Source organism: Capsicum annuum, chromosome 8 (assembly GCF_002878395.1).
Source record: "Capsicum annuum cultivar UCD-10X-F1 chromosome 8, UCD10Xv1.1, whole genome shotgun sequence".
NCBI lineage: Eukaryota > Viridiplantae > Streptophyta > Magnoliopsida > Solanales > Solanaceae > Capsicum > Capsicum annuum.
Window position 1 is genome coordinate 162,214,158 of NC_061118.1, and position 6,000 is coordinate 162,220,157.

At 38.0% G+C, this 6,000-nt stretch overlaps 1 pseudogene; it reads right to left on the reverse strand.

Moving 5' to 3' along the window:
* Positions 1-4,213: 4,213 nt before the first annotated feature.
* Positions 4,214-5,728, reverse strand: LOC107879435 (annotated as a pseudogene).
* Between the last annotated feature and the right edge of the window lie 272 nt (positions 5,729-6,000).

A 6,000-nucleotide genomic window follows, 5' to 3' on the forward strand; every position in this document is an offset into this window, starting at 1 on the left:
CAACTGCTGGCTATCCGGACTAAAGAAAGTAAGTGAAAGAGAGGTATGAGTGGCAATATTTGTCGAGGCAGAAACAGATGAAGAAGAAGGTTATAGGTTGGGTAAGGAATAAGAATATTTCTTTAGGTAGGCTAGTGTGGCATAAGTTCTAGATGATCTTTTAGGTTCAGCTTGTGGTTGTGAAATATGTGGTTGAGGATCAGGTAGTGGATTATGAGAAGATGATGGAGAGGTAGTAGATTGAGGAGATGCTGGTGATGATAGAGAGTTGCCAGCAGGTATAGGATCAGGGGCAACATTATGAGAATTTTGTCTAAAATCCAACTCATGTGTATCAAAACTATGTGGTGTGAACGAAGAGTGACTAGCATCAACATTAAGATTTGTTAAAGGAACTACATCAGGGAAAACAGGCTGGTGAGATGACAAGGAAAAAGGAAAGACATTTTCATGAAAAACAACATCCCTAGAAATATGTAACCTTTTTGTAGTCAAGTTAAGAACCTTGTAACCTTTTGTACCAAAAGGATATCCCATGAAAATATATGGAGTGGTCCTAGGGTCAAAATTACCTGTGTGAGCCTTGAGAGTGGTGGGAAAACAAAGACATCCAAAAGTCTTTAAATGAGAGTAACTAGGTTTCTTTTGGTACAGAAGTTCATAAGGGGACTGGCCTTTCAACAGTGTGGAAGGTAATATATTGATCAAGTAGGTAGCAGTTAGGATACATTCTCCCCAATATCTAATTAGCAACTTGGATTGATATAAAAGTGTTCTTACAGTTTCAAGTAGATATTTGTGTTTTCTTTCCACCACACCATCTTGTTGTGGTGTGTATAGACAAGTTTTCTGGTGGATGATGCCCTTTTCTTGGAAGAATGATGTAGTTGCATGATTTACAAACTCAAGGCCATTATCAGACCTGATAATCTTGATCTTGGTCAAAAACTGAGTTTCTACAAGAGACACAAAGGTTTTGATGGATTGAAGTGTATTACTTTTACAACTCAAAAGGTGTGTCCAAGTGGACCTGATGTGTTGTTATGACATTTTGAGAAGAGATAGTATAGACCATTGTTAGCTCTACCAATCTCCAGAGGCCTCTTCAGTGAAGGGGCCTGCAAGGTACAAAAAGAGCTACTGAAGCTATGCTTTCAAGATCAAGTGCTAAACAATGAACAAAAATGAGGTTAAATTTAAAACTAGACACAAACAAAACATTGTGCAGTGTTAAAGTTGGATTTATAAAGACGTCACCAATTTTTGTCACCCTTACTCTATATTCATTAGGCAAAGTTACTAGGAAAGGATAGGGTAAACTACTGATGTTATTCAGTAAGGTTTTATTGTATGTGATGTGGTAAGATGCCCCAGAGTCCAATATCCAGGAACCAGCTATCAATGTGGTACATGCACATGAAAGGTCAGCAATCTCAGTTATAGAGGAATGACAGGTAATTATACCTGTAAGGTTCGTAGCACCACTAGAAATACCACTTATGTCATGTGTTGCATCTCCTTGTCAAAAAGTGCTCAGTAAGGTCATCAACTGACTGTATTGATCCTTAGTTAGGGTCTGAAGTCCTTGAGAATTAGGATCTTCTGCTGTAGTATTCTTTCCTGTGTGATTATCAGTGTGCATTCCTCCAAACACATTAGCAGCAGAAGCTAAATTCTTTCTTTTTGTGAATTTGAAATCCTGAGGGAAACCATGCAACCTATAACATTTGTCTTTAGTGTGACCAAATTTCTTGCAATAATTATAAAACAAATGAGATCTACTCAGAGAATGGCCTCCTTTGTGAGAGCCAGAACCACCTGCACCATGTGAATTCCCATACGGATTTCCTCCAGAAGAACCAAATGAACCTAAATAGTGATTACCAAATTATTTGCTATTGTACTGAGCATTTCCCATCCTAGTGTTTTGATAATTTGTCTTAAAGGTTGCATTTGTTGCATTTTCTATGGCATGAGTGGTAAGAGAGGCAGATTCTAGAATAAGCTGAGTGTGAGGCTTAACTTCCCTTTGCTTCTCTTCCTGAATCAAAATGGAGAAGGCTTGTGCAATGCTAGGAATGGGATTCATCATTAAAATACTCCCTCACACAGGTGTATACATCTCATTGAGCCCCATGAGAAATTGTATTAGTCGTCGATCCTGTTCAGCCTTATGCACAGGTGCTTTAGCACCACAAGTGCATTGGCATGTGCAGCTAGTACTTAGATTGAGTGCACTCAATTCCTCCCATAGTTTCTTCATTTTAGTATAGTGGTTGGTGATGTCCAAAGAACCCTGAGAAAGGTCATTAATCTCTTTCTGCAACTGATACAACTTAACCCCATTGTTTGATCATATCTGTCTTCAGTTCCTGCCAAAGCTCTTGAGCATTATCAACGTATTGTAAACTATCTGCTAGGTCTCTGGATAGAGAATTCAAGAGCCACGAAGTCACCATGTCATCACATCTCTCCCAATGACTAAAAAATGGAGAATCCTCTGGTGGTTTTGGACATTTGTCATTGATAAAGCCAGTTTTATTTTTGACTGGCAAGGCACGAAGTACACATCGCCTCCATGACCGATACCCCGTGCCATCGAAAACACCAAGAAGCAGTTTTGCTCCTACATTCTCAGAGGGATGCATACACAAGGGATTAGTCAAGTCGATAGTTTCTCGACTCGCTTGAGTAGGAGGATTGGCTTCATTATCCGCCATTAGAAGTGACAAAGAAACAAACACTTTGAAGACGCAATGAGAGGAAGAAAAACAATATCACCAACACTAGTGAAGCAGAAAGTAACACCAAAAAACAACTCAAAAACCCAGAAGGTCGAATATACGAACAGAGTAGTAAGAAATGCTAAAGAAAAACACAAAATTCAGGATTAAAATTTCTCTGATACCATGTTAAAGTTGAGGATTTATGAAGACAATAAACTGAAATCTGCCATTGTTGTGCAGTTAACCTTGAGCTTTGATTGAGAGAGAGAGAACTGAGAGAAGATCACGAGAAGATATTTTGTGAAATGGTGACTAACTATATTCCGTGAATGCAAAATCAACATATATACAAGTGTGTGTAGGTGCCAGCTGTCAACAACTATCTAACTAACTAAGTCTAGTAAGCTAACTAACTACCACTAACAACATAATTAAATATTCTAATCTACCAGCTAATCAAACTTTACATGATTATTCAATAATGTCAACAATTATATATACTAATGTCTTGTTTAATTACCTTAGTTTTCATGTTCTTTCAGCCTAGCTAGTTCCAGATCGATCTGTTCCCATCAAGGAATGGATTTATGAGTTAGTCATCGACTGATCTGGAAAAAATTCACATCTGAAGAAGCTGGGACTTACACCCATAGGTGGCCATACCCACCAGCCACTGACGTTTCTGCATTAAGGAAGCAGTAGCACTCTCTTGTGTCCAAAAACTGGTATGTTTTGTTTTGTTTTTCTTTATTTTAATCTGATTTTTACGGATTCTGTTCCCCTCCACCATGGATCGTGAATAATAAGTAGTTAATATTAAGAATAAAATATGAAAAGAAGATCTATCTTTTTCTTAATTTGTAAAAAATGGAAATTAAATTAAAAAAATAGCAACAAGTAAATCCGAACGAAAGGGAGTAGTTCCTCCGTCTCACATTATGATTCCCAACATTTCTCTCTCCTCACTTTCCTTTCACTGCTATCAATTCAATCAGGAAATACTTTCCTCCATTCTACCCAGAAATGAGTAAACACAGCAAGTAATGACTTTTGAGTGTAATTACAAAGTTTGGCCTATAACTAAACTAAGAATTCAAGTTCAACCATGCTTGCCTCATGCAAAAATAGGTTGATGCTACTATTAGCAAAGCATATAAGCTTACAACCAACAAATAGCTTTCATAGTTAGCAACATACCCAGTGTAATCCCATAAAGTGGAGGCTGGGGAGGGTTGAGTGTTCGCAGACCTTACACCTACGTCAGAGGTAGAGAGATTGTTTCATATAGACCTTCGGATAGGATTAGAATGTGATCGCAGTTAGCTGGGGAAATAATTACCCGAAACCAGTTATACTCCAAATTATCCACAAAATTCCAGTGTCACATAGACACCACACTAATACATGAAAGTTAAACAGATGAGCAAGCAAACACAGATAACATTCAGATATAAATATGTTTCGGTTTCAAAATTAGGAGGGTTAATGACAATTTTCAGTACTAATCCGTTATCTTTAGTTACATAACATTTGTTCGGAATCCTAAGACAACCGAAATTTACTTTGACGCTGCAAAATGTAGTTTCATGATTTTATCCAATTCAAGAAACGGAATGCTACTTTTGAAGTGGAGGACAAAATGCCAAAATATCAGGATGTTTCTCGAATTCAGCCATGACATTCTCCTTCAAACTAACCCATACTTCTATCCCATCACTATTTTTTGTGTCCATCAGACAAACTATTTCAGCAATGTCGAAGCTAACAGAGCTCACCCAGAATGGCTTTCCCCAACCAAAGTCAGCTTCATACCAAGGGAATCTGCACCAACTAGTGCACCCATAAATGTCCATCTTGTCTCCTTCTCCAAGTTTTCCTCCAACTTTTGTATGGTTGTTAACAACTAAAGAGGAAACATCATTAAAGTTTCCTTTACCAATGCTTGCAGATGTATCCCTTATTGTACCTCCTACCACTCTTAACAAAGTCATTTAATTCCTTCCTTGACTTGTTTGCCTCTAGTGTAGCAACTACATTCACGAAGAAATTCCCCAGAGCATGTTTCAAAGATGGTAAATATGATTTTCCCCTCAAATTAATAGGAAAGAATAAACGAGAGTCCCTTGGATGACCATTTTTGGCTGAAGAAATGCCTGCAAGAACCTTCCATATTAATGACATAACAACAACCACTCGAGTAGGACTCATGAATGCGGCACTTGAATCAATTGTATCTTTTAGCTTAGCTATTGCCAAAGCATCAAACAGAAACCTCCTTGTGATGATTGCACGGTTGTGGGGTAGTGAAAACTGACCTCCTGATAGTACTCTCGTGGGAAAGAGCAGTGGCAATTGACCAAAACATGGGAGGCAATCTTTTGTTGTCCCATTCCTTGACAAATGTGTGCCCATTCCTTGACAAATGTTGCGAATGTGAAAGCATCAGCTAGGATGTGTGACATTCGTATCTCTATGACTAGTCCTCCACAATTGATTACATTCACTTGGACTCCAAGTAATGGACTCGAGGGCACATGATCCATTTCTGGAAGAAGGTCATTCAAAAGCTCAATACTCTTGGGTACTCCTTGGTGGATAAATTCATCAAGATCCGCGTTGACTTTGGTTTCAACGTACTCGACGCCTTCATCGTTGCAGTAAATTAATAGTTCATTATCTTCTTCAAATCTACCTGCTAGAGGGTAGTACTTGGTTAACGTTTGGGCCAAAGATTTTTGCAGCTTATCACATCTTTCAGTAATTATTAAGCCTTCTTCACTGGCACCTGGCAAGTAGCCTGATCGTGTTGGAGTCCTACATCGGTGGGTTAAAGGGTCCTTGATCTCCTTATATGGTCTTAAGCAATCCTCTCATGATAGGCGCAAGGTTCATTTCTTTATCAGATCGAACAACGAAAGCTTGAGGCTTCGGGGATGATTCGGGGTAGGAGTTGAGGGCTTCAACATTTTCCTTGTCTGGATTTGAATCTCTAACTTGTCCATTACGATTAGTAGTACCAAAAGAGGTTGAATAGATCGAGTACAATATTTCTTTGTAGAGGAAATAGTATACTCTCTCCATTTAAAAAAAAATGAGTCAAAAAAATGACATGTTTAAAACCACAAGATTGAAGGATTTTTTAGTACATTTGATATATCTTTAATTTAACACTACAAGATTCAAAAATCTCTTTATTTTTTCAAACTCCGTGTAAGTCAAATTAGATCATTCTTTTTAAAACGAAGGAAGTAATATCTAATAATGAAATTACTGC